The 14,587-nt window shown below is 41.0% G+C and overlaps 1 non-coding gene across 1 annotated transcript; it reads left to right on the top strand.

Moving 5' to 3' along the window:
* The first annotated feature begins 12,133 nt into the window (after positions 1-12,133).
* On the top strand, positions 12,134-12,240 carry LOC113848626. The gene has a single exon (XR_003501891.1). It is a non-coding gene; the product is annotated as a small nucleolar RNA R71 (small nucleolar RNA).
* The last annotated feature ends 2,347 nt before the right edge of the window (positions 12,241-14,587 follow it).

Raw genomic sequence — 14,587 nt, 5'->3', positions numbered from 1 at the left:
CCCTGTCTGTCTCTCGCCTCCTGGTGCCTTTGGGCCCAAATTCCAATTTGGGTTTCGCCTGGGTCCTCTTTTGCTTAGTCGCTAAGGAACGCATGCAAAACTCCTCTCGGGCCATTGAAACACCTTGAAATTGACTACTAGGACTAATAGGAAGAGTTCCCTATCTCTCTCTCGCCTCCTGGCGCCTCTGGTCCCCAATTCCAATTTAGGTCTCGCCTGGGTCCTCTTTTGCTTAGTCACTAAGGAACGCGCAACAAAACTCATCTCGGGCCACTTTACCTCCTTCAAAGTGACTACTTAGACTAATAGGAAGAGTTCCCTATCTTTCTCTCACCTCCTGGCTCCGTTGGGGCCAAATTCCAATTTGGGTTTCGCCTGGGTCCTCTTTTGCTTAGTCGCTAAGCAACGCACACAAAACTCATCTCGGGCCACTAAAACACCTTGGAAATGACTACTAGGAATAATAGGACTAATAGGAAGAGTTCTTTATCTCTCTCTCGCCTCCTAGCGCCTTTGGGTCCAAATTCCAATTTGTGTCTTGCCTGGGTCCTCTTTTGGTTAGTGGCTAAGGAACGCGCACAAAACTCATTTTAAGGCACTGAAACACCTTGGAAGTGACTGCTAGGAATAATAGGAAGACTTACCTGTCTCTCTCTCGCCTCCTGGTGCCTCTGGGCCCAAATTCCAATTTGGGTGTCGCCTGGGTCCTCTTTTCCTTATTCTCTAAAGAATACGCACAAAACTCTTCTCGGGGCAATGAAACACCTTGGAAGTGACTGCTAGGACTAATAGGAAGAGTTCCCTGTCTCTCTCTCGCCTCCTGGCGCCTCTGGGCACAAATTCCAATTTGGGTCTTGCTTGGGTCCTCTTTTGCTTAGTCGCTAAGGAACGCGTGCAAAACTCATCTCGGGCCACTGAAACACCTTGGAAGTGACTGGTAGGACTAATAGGAAGAGTTCCCTATCTCTCTCTCGCCTCTTGGTGCCTTTGGGCCCAACTTCAAATTTGGGTCTTGCCTGTGTAGTTTCTTGCTTAGTCACTAAGGAACGCACACAAAACTCATCTCGGGCCACTGAAACACATTGGAAATGACTACTAGGACTAATCGGAAGAGTTTTCTATGTCTCTCTCGCCTCCTAGCGCCTTTGGGCCTAAATACCAATTTGGGTCTCGTCTGGGTCCTCTTTTGCTTAGTTGCTAACGAACGCGTGCAAAAATCATCTTGGGGCACTGACACACCTTGGAAGTGACTGCAAGGACTAATAGGAAGAGTTCCCTGTCTCTCTCTTGCCTTTCGGCGTCTCTGGGCCCAAATTCCAATTTGGATGTCGCCTGGGTCCTCTTTTGCTTAGCCCCTAAAGAATGCGCACAAAACTCATCTCGGGGCACCGAAACACCTTAAAAGTGACTGCTAAGACCAATTGGAAGAGTTCCCTGTCTCTCTCTTGCCTCCTGCCCCATTTGGGCCCAAATTCCAATTTGGGTCTCGCTTGGGTCCTCTTTTGCTTAGTCACTAAGGAACGTACACAAAACTCATCTCGGGCCATTGAAATACATTGGAAATGACTGCTAGGACTAATAGGAAGAGTTCTCTATCTCTCTCATGCCTCCTAGTGGCTAAGGAACGCGTACAAAAATCATTTCAAGGCACTGAAACACCTTGGAAGTGACTGCTAGGACTAATAGGAAGAGTTCTGTGCTCTCGCCTCCTGGTGCCTCTGGCCCTAAATTCCAATTTGGGTCTCGTCTGGGTCCTCTTTTGCTTAGTTGCCAAGGAACGCGTGCAAAAATCATCTTGGGGCACTGACACACCTTGGAAGTGACTTCTAGGACTAATAGGAAGAGTTCCCTGTTTCTCTCTCGCCTCCTGGCGCCTTTTGGCCCAAATTCCAATTTCATTCTCGCCTGGGTCCTCTTTTGCTTAGTCGCTAAGGAATGCGTGCAAAACTCATCTCGAGCCACTGAAACACCTTGGAAGAAACTGCCAGGACTAATAGGAAGAGTTCCCTGTCTCTCTCACGCCTCCTGGCGCCTTTTTGCCCAAATTCCAATTTGGGTCTTGTCTGGGTCCTCTTTTGGTTAGTGGCTAAGGAACGCGTACAAAAATCATTTCAAGGCACTGAAACACCTTGGAAGTGACTGCTAGGACTAATAGGAAGAGTTCTGTGCTCTCGCCTCCTGGTGCCTCTGGCCCTAAATTCCAATTTGGGTCTCGTCTGGGTCCTCTTTTGCTTAGTCGCTAAGGAACGCCTGCAAAACTCATCTCGGGCTATTGAATAACCATGGAAATCAGTGCTAGGACTAATAGGAAGAGTTCCCTGTCTCTCTCTCGCCTCCTGGCGCCCCAAGTCCCCAATTCCAATTTGGGTCTCTCCTGGGTCCTCTTTTGCTTAGTCGCTAAGGAACGCGCAACAAAACTAATCTCGGGCCACTAAAACAGCTTGGAAGTGACTACTACGACTAATAGGAAGAGTTCCCGGTCTCTTTCTTGGCTCCTGGCGCCTCTGGGCCCAAATTCCAATATCGCTCTTCCCTGGGTCCTCTTTTGCTTAGTGCCTAAGGAATGCACACAAAACTAATCTCGGGGCACTGAAACACCTTGGAAGTAACTGCTAGGACTAATAGGAACCGGTCTCCCTATCGCCTTCTGGCGCCTCTGGGCCCAAATTCCAATTTCGGTCTTGCCTTGGTCCTTTTTTGCTCAGTCGCTAAGGAACGCACATAAAACCCATCTCGGGCCTCTCAAACACGTTGCAAATGACTGCTAGGATTAATAGGAAGAGTTCCCTGTCTCTCTCTCTCCTCCTGGCGCCTTTGGGCCCTAATTCCAATTTGGGTCTCGCCTGGGTCCTCTTTTGCTTAGTCCCTAAGGAATGCGCACAAAACTCATCTCGGGGCACTGATAGACCTTGGAAGTAACTGCTAGGACTAATAGAAAGAGTTCCCTGTCTCTCTATCGCCTCCAAGCGCCTTTGGTCCCCCATTCCAATTTGGGTATCGCTTGGGTCGTCTTTTGCTTAGTCCCTAAGGAATGCTCACAAAAGTCATCTCGGGGCACTAAAACACCTTGGAAATGACTGCTAGGACTAATGGGAAGAGTTCCCTGTCTCTCTCTCGCCTCCTAGCGCCTTTGGGCTCATGTTCCAATTTGGGTGTCGCCTGGGTCCTCTTTTGCTTAGTCCCTAAGGAATGCGTAGAAAACTCATCTCGGGGCACTAAAACACCTTGGAAGTGACTGCTAGGACTAATAGGAAGAGTTACCTATCTCTCTCTTGCCTCCTGGCACCTCTGGGCCCAAATTCCAATTTGGGTCTCGCCTGGGTCCTCTTTTGCTTAGTCGCTAAGGAACACGGGCAAAACTTATCTCGGGCCATTGAAACACCTTGGAAATGACTGCTAGGATTAATAGGAAGAGTTCCCTATCTCTCTCTCACCTACTAGCGCCTCTAGTCCCCAATTCCAATTTAGGTCTTGCTTGGGTCCTCTTTTGCTTAGTCCCTAGGGAACGCGCAACAAAACTCATCTCGGGCCACTGAAACACCTTGGAAGTGACTACTAGGACTAATAGGAAGAGTTCCCTCTCTCTCTCTTTCCTCCTGGCGCCTCTGGGCCCAAATTCCAATTTCAGTCTTGCCTAAGTCCTCTTTTTCTTAGTCGCTATTGAATGCGCAAAAACTCATTTCAAGGCACTGAAACACCTTGGAAGTGACTTCTAGGACTAGTGGGAAGAGTTCCCTATCTCTCTCTCGCCTCCGGGCGCCTTCAAATTCCAATTTCAGTCGCCTGTGTCCTCTTTTGCTTAGAGTTCCCTGTCTCTCTCTCTCTCCTCTTGGCGCCTTTGGGCCAAAATTCCAATTTGGGTCTCACCTCGGTCCTCTATTGCTTAGGTGCTAAGGAATGCGTGCAAAATTCATCTCGGGCTACTGAAACACCTTAGAAGTGACTGCTAGGACTAATCGGAAGAGTTCCCGGTCTCTCTCTCGCCTCCTGGCGCCTTTGGGCCCAAATTCCAATTTGGGTGTCGCCTGGGTCCTCCTTTGCTTAGTCGCTAAGGAACACATCGAAAACTCATCTCGGGCCACTGAAGCACCTTTCAAGTGACTACTAGGACAAATAGGAAGAGTTCGCTATCTCTCTCTCGCCTCCTTGCCCCTTTGGGCCCAAATTCCAATTTGGGTCTCACCTGGGTCCTCTTGTGCTTAGAGTTCCCTGTCTCTCTCTCGCCTCTTGGCGCCTTTGACCCAAAATTCCTATTTGGGTCTCACCTGGGTCCTCTTTTTCTTAGTCGCTAAGAAACGCGTGCGAAACTCATCTAAGGGCACTGAAACACCTTGTAAGTGACTGCTACGGCTAATAGGATGAGTTCCCTATCTCTCTCTCACCTCCTGGCGCCTTTGGGCCCAAATTCTATTCTGGGTCTCGCCTGGGTCCTCTTTTGCTAACTCGCTATGGAACGTGTGCAAAAATCATCTCGGGCCACTGAAACACCTTAGAAGTGACTGCTAGGACTAACAGGAAGAGTTCCCTGTCTCTTTCTCGCCTCCTGGCTCCTCTGGTCCCTAATTCCAATTGTGTCTCGTCTGCGTCCTCTTTTGCTTAGTCGGTAAGGAACGCGTGCAAAACTCATCTCGGGCCACTGAAACACCTTGGAAGTGACTGCTAGGAGTAGTAGGAAGAGTTCCCTTTCTCTCTCTCGCCTCTTGGCGCCTATGGTCCCTAATTCAAATTTGGGTGTCCCCTGGGTCGTCTTTTGCTTAGTCCCTAAGGAATGCGCACAAAACTCATCTCGCGGCACTGAAACACTTTGAAAGTGACTGTTAGGACTAATGGGAAGGGTTCCCTGTCTCTCTCTCGCCTCCTAGCGCCTCTGGGCCCATATTCCAATTTGTGTGTCGCCCGGTCCTCTTTTGCTTAGTCTCTAAGGAATGCGCACAAAACTCATCTCAGGGCACTAAAACACCTTGGAAGTGACTGCTAGGACTAATAGGAAGAGTTACCTATCTCTCTCTCGCCTCCTGGCACCTCTTGGCCCAAATTCCAATTTGGGTCTCGCCTGGGTCCTTTTTTGCTTAGTCGCTAAGGAACGCGTGCAAAACTCATCTCGGGCCATTGAAACACCTTGGAAATGACTGCTAGGACTAATAGGAAGAGTTCCCTATCTCTCTCTCGCCTCCTAGCGCCTCTAGTCCCCAATTCCAATTTAGGTATCGCTTGGGTCCTCTTTTGCTTAGTCCCTAAGGAACGCGCAACAAAACTTATCTCGGGCCACCGAAACACCTTGTAAGTGACTACTAGGACTAATAGGAAGAGTTACTTGTGGTAACGCCCAGGCAAATTACTAAGCAATAGTAACTCATATCAACACATAAGCACTATTGCAAATTACTAAGCAATCACAGTCAAAATTGGTTAAACCTTTAAATTTGTAGTTTAGAGTGCACACTCTCAAAGCACATCAGGTTAACACAGAGATGCTATTATAGGTCATCAACATATTTTTTTTTACATGCTCTCTTAACTTTTCAGATATACCAGAACTTAGGTACAAAATTAATCAAACCATATTCAGGGGATTTTAAACTGGCCTTCATAATTTGTAAACTCAAAGTTCACAATTTCACCAAGAATGCAGAAAAAGAATCACAATTTTCAACCAAATTTCAACTACTAATGGTTCCTAAAAGAAATTTTCTTCTGTCAGTAAAATTCATCCAGAATATTGCCTATTGTTTCTTTGAATCACATACAATTAGGACAGTGCACTCATTCATTATCATCAAAGACTAAAGATTAGTTTAATGCAGGACTATCAGTATGGTATCTGTACAATCATGCAGTGCAATATACAACAGTAACTCATTCCATACAACTCAGTTCAGACATCAACATTCAAATATTGCATGCAAGGAGTATTTTCGCTGATGGCAACTGGAATATTTCTATTTCTTTCAAAGTCATTTTCAGATTTTTTCGCATAATGCAGATGTGCATATGTTAATAGAGGAGATTGAATGACTTTGAAACCCTATTCACAGTATTTAAAGTTACTTATATCAATTACGCTCAAGATATTTCTCCATTTGCCATTTTTGACATTTTTCCAGAGTTGCAGCAAAGAAAAACCCTAAATACAATTTCAGAGAATGCAGAGAGCGTACCTGGAGCTTCAAAAATGTGAATGACAATGAAAAAGAGGAAGAAATTGCTTGCTGGTTGCTTCACGAAAGATTGAAAGTCAGAGAAATTCAGAGGGAAATGGGATTTAGGTTTAAATGGATGTGAGCGTGGTTCCTTTATATGGAATTTGGGGTCACGCGTGTGCACGTGCCCACTTTTTAAGTGAGAAGTGAACGTTCCCTTGTGAATAAAATTCTGCGTTGTCACTCTTGTCGAACAGAGTGAGTGTTCCAGAGAACTTGAAAATTTTGAATGCAATGCGCGTTATCACTATTGCTGGGCAAAGTGATAACGGGCAAGCTTTTTGCTTGAGCGTAGGTACTTTTATCAGTAAAAGGAGTAACGTGCTATGAAATATTCTATACTTACCTGCGCGTGATCACTCTTGACAAGGAAAGGAAGTGATCCAGAGAGTGTGTTTTTCTCATCTGCCTCTGCGTTATCACTCTCATCTGCGAGAGTGATTGTTCCAGAGAGCTGTGTTTCCCAGTCAGTTTCTGCAAAAGAGTGATTCCTTTCATCAATCCAAGTTCTCCAAACTTTAATTGGCTCACTTAACAAATCATAATCATTCCAATACACACTCACCATATAAAATACCTATTTCTCTCATCATGTTCACCTTTAATTACATATGCAACATTCATCCAAGGCTGAATTCTGTAGAATTTCTGTTTAACATATTCACAATGCAATTCTAACTTTTCCATAACACATTATAGCATGAAGTCCAATTACATTTATCAGATTCACTACAAATGATAGATTTAACATGCTTCAAAATTTACCTTTTGCATCAAATTTACAGAATATGATGAGTATGATGCAGAACTTTGTATTTTTCAGAGAATTTGCAGAATTTGATAACTATTATTCAGATTGTACAAGAACTTTAAGCATTCTAATTAATTCCAATCTGCATTCTTGTTTCAGCCACTAGATTTATTCCAAACATCAAATTCAGCAAGGTAACTAAGATGAAAAGTTCAGATTTTGACTTTTATGAATACTATTAATTCAAAATTAATGCAGAAAAGTTAAATTGGGTTAGAAATGTGAGTTGCCTCTCACAAAGCGCTTCTTTAATGTCACTAGCTTGACATTAAATGTTTCTCACTCAAGAGAAACCAGTTTCATGCATGACATGTTCCTTGTAAACTCCTCTCCATGATAGATCTTCAATCTTTGGCCATTGACCTTGAATTCTCTCCCTGTTTTTAGATCTTCTATAAGAATTGCTCCAAAGGGAGAAGTTTCCTTGATTAAAAATGGTCCAGACCATCTAGATTTCAGTTTCCCTGGAAACAATTTTAATCTTGAATTGAATAATAGTACTTGCTGGCCAGGTCTGAAATCTTTTTGCAGAATAAATTTGTCATGGATCCTCTTGGTTCTTTCTTTGTACAACTTTGCATTTTCATAAGCTTGTTGTCTAAATTCTTCCAATTCATGCAACTGTAAAACTCTCTTCTTTCCAGCACTTGATAAATCAAAGTTAAGCCACTTGGTAGTCCAATATGCTCTATGCTCCAGCTCTAGAGGTAAGTGACAGGCCTTTCCAAATACTAGCTGATATGGAGACATACCAATTGGAGTTTTAAAAGCAGTTCTATATGCCCACAGTGAGTCATCCAGTTTCTTTGACCAATCCTTCCTTGAACTGTTCACTACTTTCTCTAGAATTTGCTTGATCTCTCTATTTGAAACCTCCACTTGTCCACTTGTTTGTGGATGGTATGGAGTAGCAACCTTATGCTTCACACCATATTTCATTAATACAGCTTCAAGATACTTATTGCAGAAGTGAGTACCTCCATCACTTATCAGCACTCTAGGCACACCAAATCTTGAAAAAATGTTCTTTCTTATAAAAGAAATCACTACCTTTGCATCATTTGATCTGGTGGGAATTGCTTCTACCCATTTAGATACATAATCCACTGCAACTAGAATGTATTCGTGTGAGAATGATGGGGGAAATGGTCCCATGAAATCAATCCCCCATACATCAAATGGTTCCACTTCTAGGATGTTGGTTAATGGCAGCTCATATCTTCTTGAAATATTTCCATTTCTTTGGCATTTATCACAGTTTTCCACATACTTCTTGGCATCTTTGAAGAGTGTAGGCCAAAAGAAACCTGCTTGCAAAACTTTTGCAGCAGTCCTTGAACTTGCATGGTGGCCTCCATATTCTGAATTGTGACAATGCCATAGTATCTCAGCTTGCTCACTTTGTGGAATGCATCTTCTAATTAACCCATCTATTCCAATTTTGAACAGGTATGGGTCTTCCCACACATAGAATTTGCTGTCATGTAAGAACTTCTTCTTTTGCTGCCAAGTAAACCTCTTTGGAATGAATTGAGTGGCTTTAAAATTTACAATGTCAGCAAACCAAGGCATGTTTTCCACTGCAAACAGCTTTTCATCTGGAAATTCTTCATTTATTTCCAATGATTCAGTGGTTAAACTCTCCAAAGGAAGTCTGGACAAGTGGTCAGCAACACTGTTTTCTTTCCCTTTCTTGTCTTTGATTTCTAGCTCAAATTCTTGGAGGAGTAGAATCCATCTTAATAATCTGGGCTTTGCATCCTGTTTTGTCAAAAGATATTTAAGAGCAGCATGATCAGTGTATACAATCACTTTTGAACCCATTAAATATGATCTGAACTTATCAAAAGCATGTACAACAGCTAAAAGTTCTTTTTCTGTTGTTGTGTAATTCACTTGTGCAGGATTTAACACTTTGCTTGAATAATAGATAGCATGTAATTTCCTATCTTTCCTCTGTCCTAAAACAGCACCCACTGCACTATCACTTGCATCACACATGAGTTCAAAAGGTAATTTCCAATCTGGTTTTGCAAGAATAGGTGCAGAAATCAGTTTCTCTTTTAAAACAGAAAATGCATGCAAACAATTATCATCAAATATGAAATCTGCATCTTTTGCAAGTAAATTACTCAAGGGTTTAGCAATCTTGGAAAAATCTTTTATGAATCTTCTATAAAAACTAGCATGTCCTAAAAAACTTCTAACTCCCTTAACATTGACAGGTGGAGGCAATTTACTAATGACTTCTATTTTAGCTTGGTCCACCTCCATTCCTTTCTCTGAAATTTTATGACCAAGGACAATGCCTTCTTGTACCATGAAATGACACTTCTCCCAATTTAACACAAGGTTAGTATCTTGACATCCCTGCAAAACAGTGGATAGATTAGCTAAACAATCATCAAAAGAATCACCAAAAACAGAGAAATCGTCCATGAACACTTCTATGATGTTTTCTACCATATCAGAAAAAATAGAAAGCATGCATCTTTGGAAAGTGGCAGGGGCATTACACAAACCAAATGGCATTCTCCTATATGCAAAGACTCCAAATGGACATGTAAATGCAGTTTTCTCTTGATCTAAAGGATCTACAGCTATTTGATTATATCCTGAATACCCATCAAGAAAACAATAAAATGAATGTCCAGCAAGTCTTTCTAACATTTGATCTGCAAATGGTAGTGGAAAATGGTCTTTTCTAGTTGCATCATTTAATTTTCTATAGTCTATGCACATTCTCCATCCAGTCATAGTCCTAGTAGGGACAAGTTCATTCTTTTCATTAGGTACCACTGTCATACCACCTTTCTTTGGAACAACTTGGACTGGACTTACCCAATTGTTGTCAGAAATTGAGTATATTATTCCTGCATCTAACAGCTTTATGACCTCTTTTTTAACTACCTCTTTCATGGCTGGGTTTAACCTCCTTTGTGGCTGCACAACAGGTTTGAAATTCTCTTCAAATAAAATTCTGTGCTTACAAAATGAAGGATTTATACCTTTCAGGTCTGCAATACTCCAGCCAATTGCAGATTTGTGTTCTCTCAAAATTCTGAGCAATTTTTCCTCTTGTTCTTCCTTAAGTTCATTATTGATGATGACTGGATTTTCATGATTCTTATCCAAAAATGCATACCGCAAGTGTGAAGGGAGTTGTTTCAGTTCTAGCCTTTGCTTTTCTTCTTTTTTAGCATCCTTTTTCAGCTCTTCTTTCACTATATTTTCTGCAGGTTTTTGAATTGGCAGAGCTTCTAGTTGCTGCTGCACTTCCATGATATCTTCTTCATTCAGAGTTTCAGATTTGTCATTCCCTGCAGATATTATCTCTTCTAACACAGCAATTTCATCAAATTCTTTCATATAATGTTGTGTAATGAAAGTATCCTGTATATCTATCTTCATACATGTATTATCTTCAACTGGATATTTTAAAGCTTCAAACACATTAAATATTACCTTCTCATCTTGAACTCGAAGCATAAGTTCACCTTTTTGCACATCTATTAAAGCTCTTCCAGTTGCAAGAAATGGCCTCCCTAGGATCAAAGGAATGTTAGAATCCACCTCCATGTCCAGAATTACAAAATCTGCAGGAAAAATGAACTTATCAACTTTAACTAATAAATCTTCAACAACTCCATATGGATAAGTGTATGATCTATCAGCTAGCTGCAGTGTAATGTTGGTAGGCTTCACTTCCTCTATTCCAAGTTTCTGCAGAACAGCTAATGGCATCAGATTTATGCTTGCTCCCAAGTCACACAATGCTCTTCCCACAGTGCAGTTTCCTATTTCACAAGGAATGCTAAATGATCCAGGATCTTTCAACTTTTGAGGAAGCTTTCTCTTGAGAATGGCACTGCACTCCTCTGTCAAAGGTACTGTTTTGTCATGCTCTAGCTTCCTTTTTCTGGAAAGTAGTTCTTTCATGAACTTTGCATATGAAGGCATTTGCTCCAAAGCTTCTGCAAAAGGAATGTTAATTTGTAATTTCTTAAAGACATTCATAAACCTTTCAAATTGTTCCTCTTGTTTAGGATTTTGGACTCTTTGAGGATAGGGTAGCCTCTTGTATTTTTCTGGGTCTATTGGCTTACAAGCTTCCTCAAAGAGTTGCTTTTTGGTTTTCCTTTCAGAATTCATGGGAACTTTTTCTTTTTCTTCTGAATGGTCTTTCTTCAATAGTTTAAAATTTCCTTGTTGCAGATCTTGTTCAATGTTTCTTTCTACTACATCATTCACTTTCTTTTCTGCTGGTTTAGGGCTTGCAACTACAGCTCCACTCCTTGTAGTTATGGCTTGACATTGCTCTTTAGGATTGATTACTGTATTGCTTGGAAATCTTCCTTCATCCCTGCTGGATAATTGTTCAGCTAATTGTCCAATCTGTGTCTCTAGTTTCTTCATGGAAGCTTCTTGGTTTTTGAAGCTTGTTTGAGTTACCTTCATGAATTGCAGCATAGTTTCTTCCATCTCAGTCAACCTCTCATTCATAGGTCTGGAAAATTTCTGATTTCCTTGAGGTTGAGTGGATGAATTCCTCTGAAAATAAGGCTGTTGTGTTGTTGGACCTGCATTAGAAAAAGGCAAATTTGAATTAGAATTCTTTACAGCAGAATATTGATTATTCCAATTAGAATACTGCTGAGTTCTATTATTCGAAAATTGAAATCCAGGGGGATATGATGGTTGTTGTCTCTGAAAATTATTCATATAATTCACTTGTTCTTGTGGTTCACTTGTGGATGCCTCACATGCACCATTTGCATGGTTTCCTCCACAAAAATCACAACTTAGCTGACTGGTAGGCATACTCCCTGTTTGCAGATTGTTGATTTGTTGTGTTAAGGCAGCTAATTGTTCTGAAAACATTTGATTTTGTAGCTGATTTTGTGCAAGAAAAGTTTCCAGAACTTTAGCTTCATGACCAGAGTTTCTTCCTTGATTCCTTGAGTTTGAATTCTGATACATTGAAGATGCCATCATGTCAATAATCCTTTGAGCTTCTTCCAAGGACTTTGTATTTAATGAACCTCCAGCAGCAGCATCAACCATTGTTCTTGTTACTGCATTCATCCCATTATAAAAAGTTTCCAATTGCATCCAATCTGGAATACAATGATGTGGACACCTTCTAAGCAGTTCTTTGTATCTTTCCCAAGCTTCATATAATGATTCTCCTTCTTGCTGCACAAAGGATGTAATTTCTCCTCTCAACTTAGCAGCTTTGGATGGAGGGAAGTACTTGGTTAAAAACTTATTCACAAGTTCTGTCCAGGTTGTGATGCTTCCTTGTGGTTGAGCTTGTAACCAGCATTTTGCTCTATCTCTCAAGGAAAAAGGAAATAGTCTCAGTCTGATTGCTTCTTCACTAACCCCATTTATTCTTATGGTGTCACATAGCTGTAGAAAATTTGAAATATGTAAGTTAGGATCATCAGAATTTCCACCAGAAAACTGATCTTGTTGGACTAAGTGTAATAAAGCAGGTTTAATCTCAAAATGGTTGGCTTGAATAGTTGGCCTGATTATAGAAGAGTTAAAACCTTGCATGTTAGGAATAGCATAGTCCCTTAATGTTCTAAATCTGTTCTATTCTGCCATCTCTATTTCTGAATTTAGTTGTCTCAAAGATGTAGGTGTTCTTTTCACTCTAGGATTACTCTGAAATTCTGGAGAATGTACAGCTTCTAACTCACTATCACTCCCTATGGCTTTTTCTGCTCTAGACTCTTTTCTCAATCTTCTTAAGGTTATGTCTATGTCAGGATCAAAGACTAGAGTTGATTTGTTTTTGTTTTTGCCACGCATATACAATTCAAAATGAAGCAAAAGTAAACTACAAGTTAGTATTCAGAACTGCACCACGAAAATTATGCAGTAATTATCAGTAAAAGTAATTGAAACACAAGTTAAAAAGTTGCAAAATTATGCAGAATAGACAAAATGTCTAACTACAGACTACTACTATAGAAATTCAGAGAACAAAATACTCAATCTAGCTATTCTTATGTTACTAATGATATTGAAACTCTAATTTCCCCGGCAACGGCGCCAAAAACTTGTTGTTCGCAATCTAACACTAGCAAGTGCACTAGGATTGCAGCAAGTGGTGAGTAAATTTAAGATCAGAATATCGTCTCCACAGGGAATTTAGGTTTCAAGTACCACTTCACAGAATTATAACCATTTGAGCCATACAAATTTTTGAAGGAGATTTGTAACATATAACAGCAATAAACCAAAGCAATTAAAGCAAAGAACTTGCAGAGAAACAGAGTATAAGATTTGTGATGAAATGAAATAGCAATGAAGGATAGTTAGGAATTTACTTCACAAGAATATCAATATCAATCCAATTAAATCCTCTGAACATTCAAGCAATTGAATAATTGACAATCAGTTTCACATATATCTAGCCAAAGGTTAATTCCTTAACTCATTGCCCTAACAATCCACTAAACCTCCCTAATCCCTTAGGTGAGATTCAATTTCAGGTTGCATTAAGAATTAGAACTATAAGATTGCAGAATTAGGTCTCCTTATCCCTAAGAAATCCCTAAACTCTGGTTGCCAATTCAGATCGAAGCAAACAATCCAATTCTCATTAGTAAAGATTCCTCTTGATTAATCAAATGAATTTCCATTCAGAGATTGCATGAAAAGCAGAATTAACAACTCAATTAATCCAAGAACTTAAAGTTCAGAAGATAAAGTCGAATCAATACATCAATTCGAGTTCCATAAACCCCTAACTATGGGAAATTAAGCACACATTGCAACAAAAACAGAGAAAGAAGAAGAAGAAGATGAAGAAGAATGCAAAGCAGCCATGGCCACGAGCTCCAATCCGATCCTTCTTCTTGGAGCTTCAAGCTTCGACCCCAGTCTTCTCTCCACTCTCTCTCAACGAGACTCTAACTAACAAAACAGAAAATGAGCAACCGATCCCGGTTTTCGCGCTTCAATCATGTATATATAGAAACCCCACTTTTGCGTGTTGTCACTTTTCTTCACAAGAGTAACCACGCAGAAGCTTTATGTAGTGCGCGTGTTCACTTTCAAGAGCAAGAGTAACCACGCGCAACTTGCAGAGTTGAAGGCTTCTCTGGAACATTCACTTTTATTCAGAATAGTGGCAACGCAGGAGGTCAAGGGCTGCGCGTGATCACTTTCGTGAGTAATAGTAACCACGCGCAAGCTGTCCTGATACAAGTGCCTCTGGAACGCTCACTTTCGCTGGCGAGAGTGACAACGCGCAGCTCCTCAGGAATAGAGTCTTCTCTGGAACGTTCACTTTCGCTGGCGAAAGTGATAACGCTCACTCTTGAATTAAAACTTTCAATCATTCTCTTTTTCTGAGTTTTTCTGCTTTCTTCATATATTTTCCTTATTAAATGAGCTAGAATTATGCTAAAATATCAGTAAAAATATGCATTCATCAATATTTTAGTGGAAGATTTTGAAGCTCTTGGAACAACTCCTTCTCGAATCCAACCTTGCGTTTGGAGAGTTCAAGCTCAAGCTACCTTCCTCTCTTCATTTTTGTGCTACACTTAAGGCAAGG

The sequence above is a fragment of the Abrus precatorius genome, unplaced genomic scaffold, assembly GCF_003935025.1.
Source record: "Abrus precatorius isolate BTA unplaced genomic scaffold, Abrus_2018 Scaffold8, whole genome shotgun sequence".
Lineage (NCBI taxonomy): Eukaryota > Viridiplantae > Streptophyta > Magnoliopsida > Fabales > Fabaceae > Abrus > Abrus precatorius.
The sequence above is the reverse complement of the archived record's forward strand: the minus strand, read 5'-3'. Positions and strand labels throughout refer to the sequence as shown.